This window comes from Pongo abelii, chromosome 1, assembly GCF_028885655.2.
Source record: "Pongo abelii isolate AG06213 chromosome 1, NHGRI_mPonAbe1-v2.0_pri, whole genome shotgun sequence".
In the NCBI taxonomy this organism is placed as follows: Eukaryota; Metazoa; Chordata; class Mammalia; order Primates; family Hominidae; genus Pongo; species Pongo abelii.
The window spans coordinates 20,735,608-20,754,509 of record NC_071985.2 but is presented as its reverse complement, the minus strand read 5'-3'; the positions used below and the strand labels follow the sequence as shown (position 1 = coordinate 20,754,509).

The following is an 18,902-nucleotide window of genomic DNA, read 5'->3' as shown; positions in this document are numbered from 1 at the left end:
AAGGAGACAGACAGAGAGGCTGAGAAAGAGACAGGGACAGAGAAAGAGAGAGAGACAGAGAGACAGAGGGAAGACGACAGAAGTAGCGCGAGGTCCAGGGGGAAACCTAGAAGAGAGTGGCGGAGGGAGCTAGAGAGCGAGAGCGATAGAGCCTTCGAGAGGAAGCGCCCGGCTCCGGTAGGCAGCGCCCTTTTGAGCAGGCCGGGATAGGGTGGAGGGGGCTTGGGCTGCGCCAGAACACGGGGGCCAGGCGGTCCCTGTGAGAGGACCAACGGAGCGCTGAGACGGGCTTTTACTTGGCTGAATTGCTTGCTTTGGAGGTGGGTTTCGTAGGTTCCTTCCTTTCTTGGCACCACCCTGTGCTCTGGGTGCCTGGCGGCGGGCCCCGGGATTTGCAGAGTGCGCCCGCCCGCCCGTTTGGCGGGAGCCGTGGCACCGGGCGGGGCCGGAGGCCTGGGTCTCTGGCGTGTCCTCGGGACTGGTGTTGACACGAAGTGGGGGGCCGTTGGGAATCCGGGTGCACAGGGACAGTTTTCCTGGTGGCTGGCGAAGCAATGTCCTTCCCCCGGGTGAAGCAGCCCGTGCGTTCCGGAGCCGAGGTCTGGGCTGGCGCCTGTGGCACCCGCTGACCCTGCCCGCCCCTTCCCCCGGTTTGGAAGGTTGCGACGACGGCGCGCCGCCCGGTGGGTGAATTGAATGGCCTGGGCGTTCCGGGAGCGGGAAGGCACCGCGAACGGCAGGGGACCCGCGCCTGCGGCTCTGGGGTCCGGCCCCCTGCCCTCCCAGGCTGGAGCCGGGCTCCTGGCGGGGCGGCGGCGAGGCGGAAGCGGTGGGATGCTGCTGCCCGGCGTGCAGTAGGGGCGGACCCCCAGGAGGAGGTCCCCGGCTGGGCTGCGGCGGAGGTGTAGGTGGGCGATAAAGGGGGAGCAGAGCGAGGGGAGGTTGGGGAGCATGGCGACTGTAGGGGGAAGGGAGGCAGCGGGGAAGCCAAAAAAGCCTGCAGCAGGCCGGGCGGGCGCGGTGGCTCCCGCCTGTAATCCCAGCACTGTGGGTGGGAGGCCGAGGCGGGTGGATCACCAGGTGAGGAGGTGGAGACCATCCCGGCTAACAGGGTGAAACCCCGTCTCTACGCAAAATAGAAAAAAAGTCAGCCGGGCGTGGTGGCGGGCGCCTGCAGTCCCAGCTACTCGGGAGGCTGGGGCCGGAGAAGGGCGTGAACCCGGGAGGCGGAGCTTGCAGTGAGCCGAGATGGCGCCGCTGCACTCCAGCCTGGGCGACAGAGCGAGACTCCGTCTGGAAGAAGAGGAAAGAAAAAGCAAAAAGCCAAAGAAAAAGCCTACAGCACCCGGTATTCCCAGGCGGTCTCCCATCCAAGTACTAACCAGGCCCGACCCTGCTTAGCTTCCGAGATCAGACGAGATCGGGCGCGTTCAGGGTGGTATGGCCGTAGACGCCGAGACAGGCGCCTGGCTGCCCCAAGAGCCCGGCCCAGCCATGCCCGCCGGATTGCAGCCGTCACCGCCAGCCCGGGGCCGCGGGGCTCGGATCGGGGACCCCCGAGCCCCTCGCCCGGGGCCTTCCCCCGGCTCCCCAGCTCCCGAGCTTCCACCACATGGGGCCCGCTCGGAACAGGGAGTGCTCCGAGGCGTCAGGGCCCAGGGCCCACGATCCCGGGACCCCCTCCTGGTCCTCCGCCCTGCCGCGGAGGTGGCGTTTTGCGTCCCTCGCCGCTCAGGCGCTCCCGCGAGGCCCCCTCTTGCCCCACCCACCCGGAGCCGTCAGGGCTGGCCAAGGGCGACCAGCCGGCCGGGCCGCGCGGGGCCTTTCTCTCCCAACGCCCCCAGCACGGTCGCGTGTCCCGACCAAGGCCGGTCCGGCCGGTGGGCAAGAGGGCGCGGGGGCGGGTAGCGGGTCGGGGGGGTGGCCCCGCTTTGCCCCGGGCTGCCACTAGAGGCGGCGGCCTGATCCCGGGTGAGAGGGGCTGAGAGAAACCCAGACACACCCCGCCACCACCAGGAGCAAATCCACTCCCCCACACACAGACACACCCGGGCGCGCTCGCACGCGCCGGCGCTCGCTCGCACACGCACGCACGCGCGCACACACACACACACACACAGACTCACCCACTCAGACACACACACACACACACACACACACAGACTCACCCACTGAGACACACACACACACACACACACAGACACACACACGTACACACACACACGCGGCTTGAAGGAGAGCAAGGACGAGATGGATGGAGAGATAGAAACCGAGGGAGGGAGAGAGACAGCGATCGAGAGAGACAGGGGAGGGGGAGAGGGAAGGAGACAGACAGAGAGGCTGAGAAAGAGACAGGGACAGAGAAAGAGAGAGAGACAGAGAGACAGAGGGAAGACGACAGAAGTAGCGCGAGGTCCAGGGGGAAACCTAGAAGAGAGAGGCGGAGGGAGCTAGAGAGCGAGAGCGATAGAGCCTTCGAGAGGAAGCGCCCGTCTCCGGCAGGCAGCGCCCTTTTGAGCAGGCCGGGATAGGGTGGAGGGGGCTTGGGCTGCGCCAGAACACGGGGGCCAGGCGGTCCCTGTGAGAGGACCAACGGAGCGCTGAGACGGGCTTTTACTTGGCTGAATTGCTTGCTTTGGAGGTGGGTTTCGTAGGTTCCTTCCTTTCTTGGCACCACCCTGTGCTCTGGGTGCCTTGCGGCGGGCCCCGGGATTTGCAGAGTGCGCCCGCCCGCCCGTTTGGCGGGAGCCGTGGCACCGGGCGGGGCCGGAGGCCTGGGTCTCTGGCGTGTCCTCGGGACTGGTGTTGACACGAAGTGGGGGGCCGTTGGGAATCCGGGTGCACAGGGACTGTTTTCCTGGTGGCTGGCGAAGCAATGTCCTTCCCCCGGGTGAAGCAGCCCGTGCGTTCCGGAGCCGAGGTCTGGGCTGGCGCCTGTGGCACCCGCTGCCCCTGCCCGCCCCTTCCCCCGGTTTGGAAGGTTGCGACGACGGCGCGCCGCCCGGTGGGTGAATTGAATGGCCTGGGCGTTCCGGGAGCGGGAAGGCACCGCGAACGGCAGGGGACCCGCGCCTGCGGCTCTGGGGTCCGGCCCCCTGCCCTCCCAGGCTGGAGCCGGGCTCCTGGCGGGGCGGCGGCGAGGCGGAAGCGGTGGGATGCTGCTGCCCGGCGTGCAGTAGGGGCGGACCCCCAGGAGGAGGTCTCCGGCTGGGCTGCGGCGGAGGTGTAGGTGGGCGATAAAGGGGGAGCAGAGCGAGGGGAGGTTGGGGAGCATGGTGACCGTAGGGGGAAGGGAGGCAGCGGGGAAGCCAAAAAAGCCTGCAGCAGGCCGGGCGGGCGCGGTGGCTCCCGCCTGTAATCCCAGCACTGTGGGTGGGAGGCCGAGGCGGGTGGATCACCAGGTGAGGAGGTAGAGACCATCCCGGCTAACAGGGTGAAACCCCGTCTCTACCCAAAATAGAAAAAAAATCAGCCGGGCGTGGTGGCGGGCGCCTGCAGTCCCAGCTACTCGGGAGGCTGGGGCCGGAGAAGGGCGTGAACCCGGGAGGCGGAGCTTGCAGTGAGCCGAGATGGCGCCGCTGCACTCCAGCCTGGGCGACAGAGCGAGACTCCGTCTGGAAGAAGAGGAAAGAAAAAGCAAAAAGCCAAAGAAAAAGCCTACAGCACCCGGTATTCCCAGGCGGTCTCCCATCCAAGTACTAACCAGGCCCGACCCTGCTTAGCTTCCGAGATCAGACGAGATCGGGCGCGTTCAGGGTGGTATGGCCGTAGACGCCGAGACAGGCGCCTGGCTGCCCCAAGAGCCCGGCCCAGCCATGCCCGCCGGATTGCAGCCGTCACCGCCAGCCCGGGGCCGCGGGGCTCGGATCGGGGACCCCCGAGCCGCTCGCCCGCGGCCTTCCCCCGGCTCCCCAGCTCCCGAGCTTCCACCACATGGGGCCCGCTCGGAACAGGGAGTGCTCCGAGGCGTCAGGGCCCAGGGCCCACGATCCCGGGACCCCCTCCTGGTCCTCCGCCCTGCCGCGGAGGTGGCGTTTTGGGTCCCTCGCCGCTCAGGCGCTCCCGCGGGGCCCCCTCTTGCCCCACCCACGCGGAGCCGTCAGGGCTGGCCAAGGGCGACCAGCCGGCCGGGCCGCGCGGGGCCTTTCTCTCCCAACGCCCCCAGCACGGTCGCGTGTCCCGACCAAGGCCCGTCCGGCCGGTGGGCAAGAGGGCGCGGGGGCGGGTAGCGGGTCGGGGGGGTGGCCCCGCTTTGCCCCGGGCTGCCACTAGAGGCGGCGGCCTGATCCCGGGTGAGAGGGGCTGAGAGAAACCCAGACACACCCCGCCACCACCAGGAGCAAATCCACTCCCCCACGCACAGACACACCCGGGCGCGCTCGCACGCGCGGGCGCTCGCTCGCACACGCACGCACGCACGCGCGCGCGAACACGCACACACACACACACACACACACACAGACTCACCCACTCAGACGCACACACACACACACAGACACACACACACGTACACACACACACGCGGCTTGAAGGAGAGCAAGGACGAGATGGATGGAGAGATAGAAACCGAGGGAGGGAGAGAGACAGCGATCGAGAGAGACAGGGGAGGGGGAGAGGGAAGGAGACAGACAGAGAGGCTGAGAAAGAGACAGGGACAGAGAAAGAGAGAGAGACAGAGAGACAGAGGGAAGACGGCAGAAGTAGCGCGAGGTCCAGGGGGAAACCTAGAAGAGAGTGGCGGAGGGAGCTAGAGAGCGAGAGCGATAGAGCCTTCGAGAGGAAGCGCCCGGCTCCGGTAGGCAGCGCCCTTTTGAGCAGGCCGGGATAGGGTGGAGGGGGCTTGGGCTGCGCCAGAACACGGGGGCCAGGCGGTCCCTGTGAGAGGACCAACGGAGCGCTGAGACGGGCTTTTACTTGGCTGAATTGCTTGCTTTGGAGGTGGGTTTCGTAGGTTCCTTCCTTTCTTGGCACCACCCTGTGCTCTGGGTGCCTGGCGGCGGGCCCCGGGATTTGCAGAGTGCGCCCGCCCGCCCGTTTGGCGGGAGCCGTGGCACCGGGCGGGGCCGGAGGCCTGGGTCTCTGGCGTGTCCTCGGGACTGGTGTTGACACGAAGTGGGGGGCCGTTGGGAATCCGGGTGCACAGGGACAGTTTTCCTGGTGGCTGGCGAAGCAATGTCCTTCCCCCGGGTGAAGCAGCCCGTGCGTTCCGGAGCCGAGGTCTGGGCTGGCGCCTGTGGCACCCGCTGCCCCTGCCCGCCCCTTCCCCCGGTTTGGAAGGTTGCGACGACGGCGCGCCGCCCGGTGGGTGAATTGAATGGCCTGGGCGTTCCGGGAGCGGGAAGGCACCGCGAACGGCAGGGGACCCGCGCCTGCGGCTCTGGGGTCCGGCCCCCTGCCCTCCCAGGCTGGAGCCGGGCTCCTGGCGGGGCGGCGGCGAGGCGGAAGCGGTGGGATGCTGCTGCCCGGCGTGCAGTAGGGGCGGACCCCCAGGAGGAGGTCTCCGGCTGGGCTGCGGCGGAGGTGTAGGTGGGCGATAAAGGGGGAGCAGAGCGAGGGGAGGTTGGGGAGCATGGTGACCGTAGGGGGAAGGGAGGCAGCGGGGAAGCCAAAAAAGCCTGCAGCAGGCCGGGCGGGCGCGGTGGCTCCCGCCTGTAATCCCAGCACTGTGGGTGGGAGGCCGAGGCGGGTGGATCACCAGGTGAGGAGGTAGAGACCATCCCGGCTAACAGGGTGAAACCCCGTCTCTACCCAAAATAGAAAAAAAATCAGCCGGGCGTGGTGGCGGGCGCCTGCAGTCCCAGCTACTCGGGAGGCTGGGGCCGGAGAAGGGCGTGAACCCGGGAGGCGGAGCTTGCAGTGAGCCGAGATGGCGCCGCTGCACTCCAGCCTGGGCGACAGAGCGAGACTCCGTCTGGAAGAAGAGGAAAGAAAAAGCAAAAAGCCAAAGAAAAAGCCTACAGCACCCGGTATTCCCAGGCGGTCTCCCATCCAAGTACTAACCAGGCCCGACCCTGCTTAGCTTCCGAGATCAGACGAGATCGGGCGCGTTCAGGGTGGTATGGCCGTAGACGCCGAGACAGGCGCCTGGCTGCCCCAAGAGCCCGGCCCAGCCATGCCCGCCGGATTGCAGCCGTCACCGCCAGCCCGGGGCCGCGGGGCTCGGATCGGGGACCCCCGAGCCGCTCGCCCGCGGCCTTCCCCCGGCTCCCCAGCTCCCGAGCTTCCACCACATGGGGCCCGCTCGGAACAGGGAGTGCTCCGAGGCGTCAGGGCCCAGGGCCCACGATCCCGGGACCCCCTCCTGGTCCTCCGCCCTGCCGCGGAGGTGGCGTTTTGCGTCCCTCGCCGCTCAGGCGCTCCCGCGAGGCCCCCTCTTGCCCCACCCACGCGGAGCCGTCAGGGCTGGCCAAGGGCGACCAGCCGGCCGGGCCGCGCGGGGCCTTTCTCTCCCAACGCCCCCAGCACGGTCGCGTGTCCCGACCAAGGCCCGTCCGGCCGGTGGGCAAGAGGGCGCGGGGGCGGGTAGCGGGTCGGGGGGGTGGCCCCGCTTTGCCCCGGGCTGCCACTAGAGGCGGCGGCCTGATCCCGGGTGAGAGGGGCTGAGAGAAACCCAGACACACCCCGCCACCACCAGGAGCAAATCCACTCCCCCACACACAGACACACCCGGGCGCGCTCGCACGCGCGGGCGCTCGCTCGCACACGCACGCACGCACGCGCGCGCGAACACGCACACACACACACACACACACACACACAGACTCACCCACTCAGACGCACACACACACACACAGACACACACACACGTACACACACACACGCGGCTTGAAGGAGAGCAAGGACGAGATGGATGGAGAGATAGAAACCGAGGGAGGGAGAGAGACAGCGATCGAGAGAGACAGGGGAGGGGGAGAGGGAAGGAGACAGACAGAGAGGCTGAGAAAGAGACAGGGACAGAGAAAGAGAGAGAGACAGAGAGACAGAGGGAAGACGGCAGAAGTAGCGCGAGGTCCAGGGGGAAACCTAGAAGAGAGTGGCGGAGGGAGCTAGAGAGCGAGAGCGATAGAGCCTTCGAGAGGAAGCGCCCGGCTCCGGTAGGCAGCGCCCTTTTGAGCAGGCCGGGATAGGGTGGAGGGGGCTTGGGCTGCGCCAGAACACGGGGGCCAGGCGGTCCCTGTGAGAGGACCAACGGAGCGCTGAGACGGGCTTTTACTTGGCTGAATTGCTTGCTTTGGAGGTGGGTTTCGTAGGTTCCTTCCTTTCTTGGCACCACCCTGTGCTCTGGGTGCCTGGCGGCGGGCCCCGGGATTTGCAGAGTGCGCCCGCCCGCCCGTTTGGCGGGAGCCGTGGCACCGGGCGGGGCCGGAGGCCTGGGTCTCTGGCGTGTCCTCGGGACTGGTGTTGACACGAAGTGGGGGGCCGTTGGGAATCCGGGTGCACAGGGACAGTTTTCCTGGTGGCTGGCGAAGCAATGTCCTTCCCCCGGGTGAAGCAGCCCGTGCGTTCCGGAGCCGAGGTCTGGGCTGGCGCCTGTGGCACCCGCTGCCCCTGCCCGCCCCTTCCCCCGGTTTGGAAGGTTGCGACGACGGCGCGCCGCCCGGTGGGTGAATTGAATGGCCTGGGCGTTCCGGGAGCGGGAAGGCACCGCGAACGGCAGGGGACCCGCGCCTGCGGCTCTGGGGTCCGGCCCCCTGCCCTCCCAGGCTGGAGCCGGGCTCCTGGCGGGGCGGCGGCGAGGCGGAAGCGGTGGGATGCTGCTGCCCGGCGTGCAGTAGGGGCGGACCCCCAGGAGGAGGTCTCCGGCTGGGCTGCGGCGGAGGTGTAGGTGGGCGATAAAGGGGGAGCAGAGCGAGGGGAGGTTGGGGAGCATGGTGACCGTAGGGGGAAGGGAGGCAGCGGGGAAGCCAAAAAAGCCTGCAGCAGGCCGGGCGGGCGCGGTGGCTCCCGCCTGTAATCCCAGCACTGTGGGTGGGAGGCCGAGGCGGGTGGATCACCAGGTGAGGAGGTAGAGACCATCCCGGCTAACAGGGTGAAACCCCGTCTCTACCCAAAATAGAAAAAAAATCAGCCGGGCGTGGTGGCGGGCGCCTGCAGTCCCAGCTACTCGGGAGGCTGGGGCCGGAGAAGGGCGTGAACCCGGGAGGCGGAGCTTGCAGTGAGCCGAGATGGCGCCGCTGCACTCCAGCCTGGGCGACAGAGCGAGACTCCGTCTGGAAGAAGAGGAAAGAAAAAGCAAAAAGCCAAAGAAAAAGCCTACAGCACCCGGTATTCCCAGGCGGTCTCCCATCCAAGTACTAACCAGGCCCGACCCTGCTTAGCTTCCGAGATCAGACGAGATCGGGCGCGTTCAGGGTGGTATGGCCGTAGACGCCGAGACAGGCGCCTGGCTGCCCCAAGAGCCCGGCCCAGCCATGCCCGCCGGATTGCAGCCGTCACCGCCAGCCCGGGGCCGCGGGGCTCGGATCGGGGACCCCCGAGCCGCTCGCCCGCGGCCTTCCCCCGGCTCCCCAGCTCCCGAGCTTCCACCACATGGGGCCCGCTCGGAACAGGGAGTGCTCCGAGGCGTCAGGGCCCAGGGCCCACGATCCCGGGACCCCCTCCTGGTCCTCCGCCCTGCCGCGGAGGTGGCGTTTTGCGTCCCTCGCCGCTCAGGCGCTCCCGCGAGGCCCCCTCTTGCCCCACCCACCCGGAGCCGTCAGGGCTGGCCAAGGGCGACCAGCCGGCCGGGCCGCGCGGGGCCTTTCTCTCCCAACGCCCCCAGCACGGTCGCGTGTCCCGACCAAGGCCGGTCCGGCCGGTGGGCAAGAGGGCGCGGGGGCGGGTAGCGGGTCGGGGGGGTGGCCCCGCTTTGCCCCGGGCTGCCACTAGAGGCGGCGGCCTGATCCCGGGTGAGAGGGGCTGAGAGAAACCCAGACACACCCCGCCACCACCAGGAGCAAATCCACTCCCCCACACACAGACACACCCGGGCGCGCTCGCACGCGCCGGCGCTCGCTCGCACACGCACGCACGCGCGCACACACACACACACACACAGACTCACCCACTCAGACACACACACACACACACACACACACAGACTCACCCACTGAGACACACACACACACACACACACAGACACACACACGTACACACACACACGCGGCTTGAAGGAGAGCAAGGACGAGATGGATGGAGAGATAGAAACCGAGGGAGGGAGAGAGACAGCGATCGAGAGAGACAGGGGAGGGGGAGAGGGAAGGAGACAGACAGAGAGGCTGAGAAAGAGACAGGGACAGAGAAAGAGAGAGAGACAGAGAGACAGAGGGAAGACGACAGAAGTAGCGCGAGGTCCAGGGGGAAACCTAGAAGAGAGAGGCGGAGGGAGCTAGAGAGCGAGAGCGATAGAGCCTTCGAGAGGAAGCGCCCGTCTCCGGCAGGCAGCGCCCTTTTGAGCAGGCCGGGATAGGGTGGAGGGGGCTTGGGCTGCGCCAGAACACGGGGGCCAGGCGGTCCCTGTGAGAGGACCAACGGAGCGCTGAGACGGGCTTTTACTTGGCTGAATTGCTTGCTTTGGAGGTGGGTTTCGTAGGTTCCTTCCTTTCTTGGCACCACCCTGTGCTCTGGGTGCCTTGCGGCGGGCCCCGGGATTTGCAGAGTGCGCCCGCCCGCCCGTTTGGCGGGAGCCGTGGCACCGGGCGGGGCCGGAGGCCTGGGTCTCTGGCGTGTCCTCGGGACTGGTGTTGACACGAAGTGGGGGGCCGTTGGGAATCCGGGTGCACAGGGACTGTTTTCCTGGTGGCTGGCGAAGCAATGTCCTTCCCCCGGGTGAAGCAGCCCGTGCGTTCCGGAGCCGAGGTCTGGGCTGGCGCCTGTGGCACCCGCTGCCCCTGCCCGCCCCTTCCCCCGGTTTGGAAGGTTGCGACGACGGCGCGCCGCCCGGTGGGTGAATTGAATGGCCTGGGCGTTCCGGGAGCGGGAAGGCACCGCGAACGGCAGGGGACCCGCGCCTGCGGCTCTGGGGTCCGGCCCCCTGCCCTCCCAGGCTGGAGCCGGGCTCCTGGCGGGGCGGCGGCGAGGCGGAAGCGGTGGGATGCTGCTGCCCGGCGTGCAGTAGGGGCGGACCCCCAGGAGGAGGTCTCCGGCTGGGCTGCGGCGGAGGTGTAGGTGGGCGATAAAGGGGGAGCAGAGCGAGGGGAGGTTGGGGAGCATGGTGACCGTAGGGGGAAGGGAGGCAGCGGGGAAGCCAAAAAAGCCTGCAGCAGGCCGGGCGGGCGCGGTGGCTCCCGCCTGTAATCCCAGCACTGTGGGTGGGAGGCCGAGGCGGGTGGATCACCAGGTGAGGAGGTGGAGACCATCCCGGCTAACAGGGTGAAACCCCGTCTCTACGCAAAATAGAAAAAAAGTCAGCCGGGCGTGGTGGCGGGCGCCTGCAGTCCCAGCTACTCGGGAGGCTGGGGCCGGAGAAGGGCGTGAACCCGGGAGGCGGAGCTTGCAGTGAGCCGAGATGGCGCCGCTGCACTCCAGCCTGGGCGACAGAGCGAGACTCCGTCTGGAAGAAGAGGAAAGAAAAAGCAAAAAGCCAAAGAAAAAGCCTACAGCACCCGGTATTCCCAGGCGGTCTCCCATCCAAGTACTAACCAGGCCCGACCCTGCTTAGCTTCCGAGATCAGACGAGATCGGGCGCGTTCAGGGTGGTATGGCCGTAGACGCCGAGACAGGCGCCTGGCTGCCCCAAGAGCCCGGCCCAGCCATGCCCGCCGGATTGCAGCCGTCACCGCCAGCCCGGGGCCGCGGGGCTCGGATCGGGGACCCCCGAGCCGCTCGCCCGCGGCCTTCCCCCGGCTCCCCAGCTCCCGAGCTTCCACCACATGGGGCCCGCTCGGAACAGGGAGTGCTCCGAGGCGTCAGGGCCCAGGGCCCACGATCCCGGGACCCCCTCCTGGTCCTCCGCCCTGCCGCGGAGGTGGCGTTTTGGGTCCCTCGCCGCTCAGGCGCTCCCGCGAGGCCCCCTCTTGCCCCACCCACCCGGAGCCGTCAGGGCTGGCCAAGGGCGACCAGCCGGCCGGGCCGCGCGGGGCCTTTCTCTCCCAACGCCCCCAGCACGGTCGCGTGTCCCGACCAAGGCCCGTCCGGCCGGTGGGCAAGAGGGCGCGGGGGCGGGTAGCGGGTCGGGGGGGTGGCCCCGCTTTGCCCCGGGCTGCCACTAGAGGCGGCGGCCTGATCCCGGGTGAGAGGGGCTGAGAGAAACCCAGACACACCCCGCCACCACCAGGAGCAAATCCACTCCCCCACACACAGACACACCCGGGCGCGCTCGCACGCGCGGGCGCTCGCTCGCACACGCACGCACGCACGCGCGCGCGAACACGCACACACACACACACACACACACACAGACTCACCCACTCAGACGCACACACACACACACAGACACACACACACGTACACACACACACGCGGCTTGAAGGAGAGCAAGGACGAGATGGATGGAGAGATAGAAACCGAGGGAGGGAGAGAGACAGCGATCGAGAGAGACAGGGGAGGGGGAGAGGGAAGGAGACAGACAGAGAGGCTGAGAAAGAGACAGGGACAGAGAAAGAGAGAGAGACAGAGAGACAGAGGGAAGACGGCAGAAGTAGCGCGAGGTCCAGGGGGAAACCTAGAAGAGAGTGGCGGAGGGAGCTAGAGAGCGAGAGCGATAGAGCCTTCGAGAGGAAGCGCCCGGCTCCGGTAGGCAGCGCCCTTTTGAGCAGGCCGGGATAGGGTGGAGGGGGCTTGGGCTGCGCCAGAACACGGGGGCCAGGCGGTCCCTGTGAGAGGACCAACGGAGCGCTGAGACGGGCTCTTACTTGGCTGAATTGCTTGCTTTGGAGGTGGGTTTCGTAGGTTCCTTCCTTTCTTGGCACCACCCTGTGCTCTGGGTGCCTGGCGGCGGGCCCCGGGATTTGCAGAGTGCGCCCGCCCGCCCGTTTGGCGGGAGCCGTGGCACCGGGCGGGGCCGGAGGCCTGGGTCTCTGGCGTGTCCTCGGGACTGGTGTTGACACGAAGTGGGGGGCCGTTGGGAATCCGGGTGCACAGGGACAGTTTTCCTGGTGGCTGGCGAAGCAATGTCCTTCCCCCGGGTGAAGCAGCCCGTGCGTTCCGGAGCCGAGGTCTGGGCTGGCGCCTGTGGCACCCGCTGACCCTGCCCGCCCCTTCCCCCGGTTTGGAAGGTTGCGACGACGGCGCGCCGCCCGGTGGGTGAATTGAATGGCCTGGGCGTTCCGGGAGCGGGAAGGCACCGCGAACGGCAGGGGACCCGCGCCTGCGGCTCTGGGGTCCGGCCCCCTGCCCTCCCAGGCTGGAGCCGGGCTCCTGGCGGGGCGGCGGCGAGGCGGAAGCGGTGGGATGCTGCTGCCCGGCGTGCAGTAGGGGCGGACCCCCAGGAGGAGGTCCCCGGCTGGGCTGCGGCGGAGGTGTAGGTGGGCGATAAAGGGGGAGCAGAGCGAGGGGAGGTTGGGGAGCATGGCGACTGTAGGGGGAAGGGAGGCAGCGGGGAAGCCAAAAAAGCCTGCAGCAGGCCGGGCGGGCGCGGTGGCTCCCGCCTGTAATCCCAGCACTGTGGGTGGGAGGCCGAGGCGGGTGGATCACCAGGTGAGGAGGTGGAGACCATCCCGGGTAACAGGGTGAAACCCCGTCTCTACGCAAAATAGAAAAAAAATCAGCCGGGCGTGGTGGCGGGCGCCTGCAGTCCCAGCTACTCGGGAGGCTGGGGCCGGAGAAGGGCGTGAACCCGGGAGGCGGAGCTTGCAGTGAGCCGAGATGGCGCCGCTGCACTCCAGCCTGGGCGACAGAGCGAGACTCCGTCTGGAAGAAGAGGAAAGAAAAAGCAAAAAGCCAAAGAAAAAGCCTACAGCACCCGGTATTCCCAGGCGGTCTCCCATCCAAGTACTAACCAGGCCCGACCCTGCTTAGCTTCCGAGATCAGACGAGATCGGGCGCGTTCAGGGTGGTATGGCCGTAGACGCCGAGACAGGCGCCTGGCTGCCCCAAGAGCCCGGCCCAGCCATGCCCGCCGGATTGCAGCCGTCACCGCCAGCCCGGGGCCGCGGGGCTCGGATCGGGGACCCCCGAGCCCCTCGCCCGGGGCCTTCCCCCGGCTCCCCAGCTCCCGAGCTTCCACCACATGGGGCCCGCTCGGAACAGGGAGTGCTCCGAGGCGTCAGGGCCCAGGGCCCACGATCCCGGGACCCCCTCCTGGTCCTCCGCCCTGCCGCGGAGGTGGCGTTTTGCGTCCCTCGCCGCTCAGGCGCTCCCGCGAGGCCCCCTCTTGCCCCACCCACCCGGAGCCGTCAGGGCTGGCCAAGGGCGACCAGCCGGCCGGGCCGCGCGGGGCCTTTCTCTCCCAACGCCCCCAGCACGGTCGCGTGTCCCGACCAAGGCCGGTCCGGCCGGTGGGCAAGAGGGCGCGGGGGCGGGTAGCGGGTCGGGGGGGTGGCCCCGCTTTGCCCCGGGCTGCCACTAGAGGCGGCGGCCTGATCCCGGGTGAGAGGGGCTGAGAGAAACCCAGACACACCCCGCCACCACCAGGAGCAAATCCACTCCCCCACACACAGACACACCCGGGCGCGCTCGCACGCGCCGGCGCTCGCTCGCACACGCACGCACGCGCGCACACACACACACACACACACAGACTCACCCACTCAGACACACACACACACACACAGACTCACCCACTGAGACACACACACACACACACACACAGACACACACACGTACACACACACACGCGGCTTGAAGGAGAGCAAGGACGAGATGGATGGAGAGATAGAAACCGAGGGAGGGAGAGAGACAGCGATCGAGAGAGACAGGGGAGGGGGAGAGGGAAGGAGACAGACAGAGAGGCTGAGAAAGAGACAGGGACAGAGAAAGAGAGAGAGACAGAGAGACAGAGGGAAGACGACAGAAGTAGCGCGAGGTCCAGGGGGAAACCTAGAAGAGAGAGGCGGAGGGAGCTAGAGAGCGAGAGCGATAGAGCCTTCGAGAGGAAGCGCCCGTTTCCGGTAGGCAGCGCCCTTTTGAGCAGGCCGGGATAGGGTGGAGGGGGCTTGGGCTGCGCCAGAACACGGGGGCCAGGCGGTCCCTGTGAGAGGACCAACGGAGCGCTGAGACGGGCTTTTACTTGGCTGAATTGCTTGCTTTGGAGGTGGGTTTCGTAGGTTCCTTCCTTTCTTGGCACCACCCTGTGCTCTGGGTGCCTTGCGGCGGGCCCCGGGATTTGCAGAGTGCGCCCGCCCGCCCGTTTGGCGGGAGCCGTGGCACCGGGCGGGGCCGGAGGCCTGGGTCTCTGGCGTGTCCTCGGGACTGGTGTTGACACGAAGTGGGGGGCCGTTGGGAATCCGGGTGCACAGGGACTGTTTTCCTGGTGGCTGGCGAAGCAATGTCCTTCCCCCGGGTGAAGCAGCCCGTGCGTTCCGGAGCCGAGGTCTGGGCTGGCGCCTGTGGCACCCGCTGCCCCTGCCCGCCCCTTCCCCCGGTTTGGAAGGTTGCGACGACGGCGCGCCGCCCGGTGGGTGAATTGAATGGCCTGGGCGTTCCGGGAGCGGGAAGGCACCGCGAACGGCAGGGGACCCGCGCCTGCGGCTCTGGGGTCCGGCCCCCTGCCCTCCCAGGCTGGAGCCGGGCTCCTGGCGGGGCGGCGGCGAGGCGGAAGCGGTGGGATGCTGCTGCCCGGCGTGCAGTAGGGGCGGACCCCCAGGAGGAGGTCTCCGGCTGGGCTGCGGCGGAGGTGTAGGTGGGCGATAAAGGGGGAGCAGAGCGAGGGGAGGTTGGGGAGCATGGTGACCGTAGGGGGAAGGGAGGCAGCGGGGAAGCCAAAAAAGCCTGCAGCAGGCCGGGCGGGCGCGGTGGCTCCCGCCTGTAATCCCAGCACTGTGGGTGGGAGGCCGAGGCGGGTGGATCACCAGGTGAGGAGGTAGAGACCATCCCGGCTAACAGGGTGAAACCCCGTCTCTACCCAAAATAGAAAAAAAATCAGCCGGGCGTGGTGGCGGGCGCCTGCAGTCCCAGCAGCTACTCGGGAGGCTGGGGCCGGAGAAGGGCGTGAACCCGGGAGGCGGAGCTTGCAGTGAGCCGAGATGGCGCCGCTGCACTCCAGCCTGGGCGACAGAGCGAGACTCCGTCTGGAAGAAGAGGAAAGAAAAAGCAAAAAGCCAAAGAAAAAGCCTACAGCACCCGGTATTCCCAGGCGGTCTCCCATCCAAGTACTAACCAGGCCCGACCCTGCTTAGCTTCCGAGATCAGACGAGATCGGGCGCGTTCAGGGTGGTATGGCCGTAGACGCCGAGACAGGCGCCTGGCTGCCCCAAGAGCCCGGCCCAGCCATGCCCGCCGGATTGCAGCCGTCACCGCCAGCCCGGGGCCGCGGGGCTCGGATCGGGGACCCCCGAGCCGCTCGCCCGCGGCCTTCCCCCGGCTCCCCAGCTCCCGAGCTTCCACCACATGGGGCCCGCTCGGAACAGGGAGTGCTCCGAGGCGTCAGGGCCCAGGGCCCACGATCCCGGGACCCCCTCCTGGTCCTCCGCCCTGCCGCGGAGGTGGCGTTTTGGGTCCCTCGCCGCTCAGGCGCTCCCGCGAGGCCCCCTCTTGCCCCACCCACCCGGAGCCGTCAGGGCTGGCCAAGGGCGACCAGCCGGCCGGGCCGCGCGGGGCCTTTCTCTCCCAACGCCCCCAGCACGGTCGCGTGTCCCGACCAAGGCCCGTCCGGCCGGTGGGCAAGAGGGCGCGGGGGCGGGTAGCGGGTCGGGGGGGTGGCCCCGCTTTGCCCCGGGCTGCCACTAGAGGCGGCGGCCTGATCCCGGGTGAGAGGGGCTGAGAGAAACCCAGACACACCCCGCCACCACCAGGAGCAAATCCACTCCCCCACACACAGACACACCCGGGCGCGCTCGCACGCGCGGGCGCTCGCTCGCACACGCACGCACGCACGCGCGCGCGAACACGCACACACACACACACACACACACACAGACTCACCCACTCAGACGCACACACACACACACAGACACACACACACGTACACACACACACGCGGCTTGAAGGAGAGCAAGGACGAGATGGATGGAGAGATAGAAACCGAGGGAGGGAGAGAGACAGCGATCGAGAGAGACAGGGGAGGGGGAGAGGGAAGGAGACAGACAGAGAGGCTGAGAAAGAGACAGGGACAGAGAAAGAGAGAGAGACAGAGAGACAGAGGGAAGACGACAGAAGTAGCGCGAGGTCCAGGGGGAAACCTAGAAGAGAGTGGCGGAGGGAGCTAGAGAGCGAGAGCGATAGAGCCTTCGAGAGGAAGCGCCCGGCTCCGCTAGGCAGCGCCCTTTTGAGCAGGCCGGGATAGGGTGGAGGGGGCTTGGGCTGCGCCAGAACACGGGGGCCAGGCGGTCCCTGTGAGAGGACCAACGGAGCGCTGAGACGGGCTTTTACTTGGCTGAATTGCTTGCTTTGGAGGTGGGTTTCGTAGGTTCCTTCCTTTCTTGGCACCACCCTGTGCTCTGGGTGCCTGGCGGCGGGCCCCGGGATTTGCAGAGTGCGCCCGCCCGCCCGTTTGGCGGGAGCCGTGGCACCGGGCGGGGCCGGAGGCCTGGGTCTCTGGCGTGTCCTCGGGACTGGTGTTGACACGAAGTGGGGGGCCGTTGGGAATCCGGGTGCACAGGGACAGTTTTCCTGGTGGCTGGCGAAGCAATGTCCTTCCCCCGGGTGAAGCAGCCCGTGCGTTCCGGAGCCGAGGTCTGGGCTGGCGCCTGTGGCACCCGCTGACCCTGCCCGCCCCTTCCCCCGGTTTGGAAGGTTGCGACGACGGCGCGCCGCCCGGTGGGTGAATTGAATGGCCTGGGCGTTCCGGGAGCGGGAAGGCACCGCGAACGGCAGGGGACCCGCGCCTGCGGCTCTGGGGTCCGGCCCCCTGCCCTCCCAGGCTGGAGCCGGGCTCCTGGCGGGGCGGCGGCGAGGCGGAAGCGGTGGGATGCTGCTGCCCGGCGTGCAGTAGGGGCGGACCCCCAGGAGGAGGTCCCCGGCTGGGCTGCGGCGGAGGTGTAGGTGGGCGATAAAGGGGGAGCAGAGCGAGGGGAGGTTGGGGAGCATGGCGACTGTAGGGGGAAGGGAGGCAGCGGGGAAGCCAAAAAAGCCTGCAGCAGGCCGGGCGGGCGCGGTGGCTCCCGCCTGTAATCCCAGCACTGTGGGTGGGAGGCCGAGGCGGGTGGATCACCAGGTGAGGAGGTGGAGACCATCCCGGCTAACAGGGTGAAACCCCGTCTCTACGCAAAATAGAAAAAAAGTCAGCCGGGCGTGGTGGCGGGCGCCTGCAGTCCCAGGTACTCGGGAGGCTGGGGCCGGAGAAGGGCGTGAACCCGGGAGGCGGAGCTTGCAGTGAGCCGAGATGGCGCCGCTGCACTCCAGCCTGGGCGACAGAGCGAGACTCCGTCTGGAAGAAGAGGAAAGAAAAAGCAAAAAGCCAAAGAAAAAGCCTACAGCACCCGGTATTCCCAGGCGGTCTCCCATCCAAGTACTAACCAGGCCCGACCCTGCTTAGCTTCCGAGATCAGACGAGATCGGGCGCGTTCAGGGTGGTATGGCCGTAGACGCCGAGACAGGCGCCTGGCTGCCCCAAGAGCCCGGCCCAGCCATGCCCGCCGGATTGCAGCCGTCACCGCCAGCCCGGGGCCGCGGGGCTCGGATCGGGGACCCCCGAGCCCCTCGCCCGGGGCCTTCCCCCGGCTCCCCAGCTCCCGAGCTTCCACCACATGGGGCCCGCTCGGAACAGGGAGTGCTCCGAGGCGTCAGGGCCCAGGGCCCACGATCCCGGGACCCCCTCCTGGTCCTCCGCCCTGCCGCGGAGGTGGCGTTTTGCGTCCCTCGCCGCTCAGGCGCTCCCGCGAGGCCCCCTCTTGCCCCACCCACCCGGAGCCGTCAGGGCTGGCCAAGGGCGACCAGCCGGCCGGGCCGCGCGGGGCCTTTCTCTCCCAACGCCCCCAGCACGGTCGCGTGTCCCGACCAAGGCCGGTCCGGCCGGTGGGCAAGAGGGCGCGGGGGCGGGTAGCGGGTCGGGGGGGTGGCCCCGCTTTGCCCCGGGCTGCCACTAGAGGCGGCGGCCTGATCCCGGGTGAGAGGGGCTGAGAGAAACCCAGACACACCCCGCCACCACCAGGAGCAAATCCACTCCCCCACACACAGACACACCCGGGCGCGCTCGCACGCGCCGGCGCTCGCTCGCACACGCACGCACGCGCGCACACACACACACACACACAGACTCACCCACTCAGACACACACACACACACACACACACACAGACTCACCCACTGAGACACACACACACACACACACACAGACACACACACGTACACACACACACGCGGCTTGAAGGAGAGCAAGGACGAGATGGATGGAGAGATAGAAACCGAGGGAGGGAGAGAGACAGCGATCGAGAGAGACAGGGGAGGGGGAGAGGGAAGGAGACAGACAGAGAGGCTGAGAAAGAGACAGGGACAGAGAAAGAGAGAGAGACAGAGAGACAGAGGGAAGACGACAGAAGTAGCGCGAGGTCCAGGGGGAAACCTAGAAGAGAGAGGCGGAGGGAGCTAGAGAGCGAGAGCGATAGAGCCTTCGAGAGGAAGCGCCCGTCTCCGGCAGGCAGCGCCCTTTTGAGCAGGCCGGGATAGGGTGGAGGGGGCTTGGGCTGCGCCAGAACACGGGGGCCAGGCGGTCCCTGTGAGAGGACCAACGGAGCGCTGAGACGGGCTTTTACTTGGCTGAATTGCTTGCTTTGGAGGTGGGTTTCGTAGGTTCCTTCCTTTCTTGGCACCACCCTGTGCTCTGGGTGCCTTGCGGCGGGCCCCGGGATTTGCAGAGTGCGCCCGCCCGCCCGTTTGGCGGGAGCCGT

At 68.0% G+C, this 18,902-nt stretch overlaps 8 non-coding genes across 8 annotated transcripts; all 8 read right to left on the bottom strand.

The window, feature by feature from the left end:
* Positions 1-1,333: 1,333 nt before the first annotated feature.
* Positions 1,334-1,452, bottom strand: LOC129052680 (5S ribosomal RNA). Its single transcript, XR_008517796.1, has one exon. It is a non-coding gene; the product is annotated as a 5S ribosomal RNA (ribosomal RNA).
* Positions 1,453-3,654: 2,202 nt separating this feature from the next.
* On the bottom strand, positions 3,655-3,773 carry LOC129052673 (5S ribosomal RNA). The gene has a single exon (XR_008517779.1). It is a non-coding gene; the product is annotated as a 5S ribosomal RNA (ribosomal RNA).
* A 2,178-nt stretch (positions 3,774-5,951) lies between these two features.
* LOC129052662 (5S ribosomal RNA) lies at positions 5,952-6,070 on the bottom strand. Its single transcript, XR_008517763.1, has one exon. It is a non-coding gene; the product is annotated as a 5S ribosomal RNA (ribosomal RNA).
* Positions 6,071-8,250: 2,180 nt separating this feature from the next.
* On the bottom strand, positions 8,251-8,369 carry LOC129052657 (5S ribosomal RNA). Its single transcript, XR_008517750.1, has one exon. It is a non-coding gene; the product is annotated as a 5S ribosomal RNA (ribosomal RNA).
* A 2,202-nt stretch (positions 8,370-10,571) lies between these two features.
* On the bottom strand, positions 10,572-10,690 carry LOC129052656 (5S ribosomal RNA). Its single transcript, XR_008517749.1, has one exon. It is a non-coding gene; the product is annotated as a 5S ribosomal RNA (ribosomal RNA).
* A 2,178-nt stretch (positions 10,691-12,868) lies between these two features.
* On the bottom strand, positions 12,869-12,987 carry LOC129052655 (5S ribosomal RNA). Its single transcript, XR_008517748.1, has one exon. It is a non-coding gene; the product is annotated as a 5S ribosomal RNA (ribosomal RNA).
* A 2,199-nt stretch (positions 12,988-15,186) lies between these two features.
* LOC129052654 (5S ribosomal RNA) lies at positions 15,187-15,305 on the bottom strand. Its single transcript, XR_008517747.1, has one exon. It is a non-coding gene; the product is annotated as a 5S ribosomal RNA (ribosomal RNA).
* Positions 15,306-17,483: 2,178 nt separating this feature from the next.
* LOC129052633 (5S ribosomal RNA) lies at positions 17,484-17,602 on the bottom strand. Its single transcript, XR_008517723.1, has one exon. It is a non-coding gene; the product is annotated as a 5S ribosomal RNA (ribosomal RNA).
* Between the last annotated feature and the right edge of the window lie 1,300 nt (positions 17,603-18,902).